The following is a 2309-nucleotide window of genomic DNA, read 5'->3' as shown; positions in this document are numbered from 1 at the left end:
AGAAAATATGAAATTCCCTCAAGGAGATCCAGCCCTACATGTGAGTGAAGATGCATGCATCTGTGCAAACAGTTGGCATAGTTGGCATAAAATATTTGCAAAATACACTAGTGGCCGACAAGCCACATTAGTGGCCAGTAGCCCAAAAATGATGGTCAGCAAGCTTTAGGGATGGCCAGCAAGCCACCAGAGGTTGTAGGTTGGAAAAACCAAGGCATAGTCCAAAAATGAGACAAAAAGGGTGTAGGGTTTGAAAGGCTCAAAGTTGTGGCGTTTCGTTGAGGATTTCGAGCATTTGGCAAGCAAATAAACTCATCATTGGGTGTGCATACGAGGACGTCCAAGTCATAAGGGCCATCAAAAATGGGGTGTCTACAATGGGCCACGTGGTTTTTCTATAGAGCCTGCGAGTGGAGAAAGAGTGGCGAGGATAAACCGAGCAATCAGATGGATAGTATGGATATGAATAAATTGGTCGACTACTTACAAGCACTATTGACTTAGTCGCTAAGCGAATGGCTTTGAGCTTAGTTAGATGATCATGATGTTCCATGTCTGTTGGCAGACAAATGCTCTTGGAAAGGTTGAAAGCCAGCATGTGGTCCTTTTCAGCAACCACCGAGTCTTTGGTAGATACAACGCGATTTTTATAAGAAATGGATAGTGCCCATATAGGCAGAGATAAAGGACCTGTTCGGCCAGATCGAACAGGCTCTAGGTTCGATAGCTCAGTCTCAGGGAGCACGATCTCTTCCTCATCCACCAAATGTGGTTGTTCAGTCAACGAGGTGCGTGCATGCTTGTGCTGCCGAGACGTGGTTGCCCTAGTGGTTGGAAGGGTGACCACTGTCTCGTGTGGTTGACTGACAGGCTTTAGTTTGGTTTGAACTTCGCCGGAGGTCTGCTCAGTAATAAGAGCTGGCAAGACCCTCCTTTTTGCCATTTCTTATTCTTCAATGAGGAGAATTAGATTAATTTGGGAAAGAGTAGGTTCGGCTTGGGTGAAGACTCTAGAAAGAAATCGGTTACTCTGGTCTTCCTCTTACCATTGTAGCGGTAGGTCGGTTGTATGTTGAAAAGTTCGGTTCAATCTCGATGCCGGTAGCGTAGTGCGGCTTGGAGTGTGGCTTGATTTGGATATGTGTAGGTTGATTTCAGGTGGTTCAAATCTGCATAAGGGACAAAGAACACAAGGGTTAGCATGGTAGTTGTTTTGATGACAAAGAAGATAAAACCGAGTTGTTCTTACCAGCCGTTCCCTTGTTCCAGTTGATGTTATAGCCCGGTATCTGGGCTTCATGGTCTTCAAAATTTCCAGATACCCAGAGAAAATCATCATCGTTCAGGTCTTTATCAAGTGTACTCTTGAAGATTTTCTCTGGCCCCTTCTTATTCTAAAGTAATAAACCCAACTGTTATCATTCTGACCAAGCGAATATTGGTGAAATAGCTCGGCCAGTCCGAGGTTGAGGCCAAGGTGGCGATTTAGTTCGGCTATGCCGTTTATTATTTTGTATGTGTTGGTGGATAATTGTGTGGGGCATAGTCTAGTTTGCCTAAGGAATTCACAAATTAGGGGTTAGACTGGGAACCTGAGTCCACCGTCTACAATGGACAGTAGTGTGAATAAAACGAAGCCTGATCTACCCCAGGGTGTGGTGTCCGGCTCAGCTAATTCAAATTGAACGTCTTCAAGGATGTGGTTCCCTTCAGAATTCGGCTATAGCGCTGAGCAAACTCACAAAGAACCGGTATTTGCCCATTTTAGGAAGCTTTTGTTTACAAGTATCTGCTCAGCACCTTAGCCTGGCTTTGTAGTGAATGGTGTGTTTGAGTAAACCTAGTCAAGAGTCTGCACAGTGAAGAACATAGAATGTGTTATGGTCAGCTAGTGACCAGGCTAAGGCATCAATATAAAATATTTTTTTGTTCGGTCTTGAGAGAAGTAATGGTGCATAGCTCGGCTAAAAATTCAGTCAAGGTTTTTACCTAGTCTTGGGAGAGGACGAGATTTTTATCTCAATCCGTGAAGTGAGCTAGGCTATAGCTCGGTTATGATTAGGCAACATTTCCTTAGTTTGGGGAGGCACGTCTAAGTGAACACAAACTTGTTATAGCTCGGTTTCATTGTGAATTCTGGATTCAAAGTTTATATGATTCCAGTTACAGATAAGCTGGAGTTCTTTCTAAGGTGTGGGGTTTTTGGAAAGCTGATTCTAAACTCATTTTTAGCACATAAACAAAAACTATGCATACTCTTGCAAAATAACATAAAGGGTTTATAAAGCTAAGAGAATCAAGCACCTGAA

The sequence above is a fragment of the Camellia sinensis genome, chromosome 12 (assembly GCF_055761805.1).
Source record: "Camellia sinensis isolate YWXY chromosome 12, ASM5576180v1, whole genome shotgun sequence".
NCBI classification, from domain to species: Eukaryota; Viridiplantae; Streptophyta; class Magnoliopsida; order Ericales; family Theaceae; genus Camellia; species Camellia sinensis.
Note: the sequence above shows the minus strand (reverse complement) of the source record.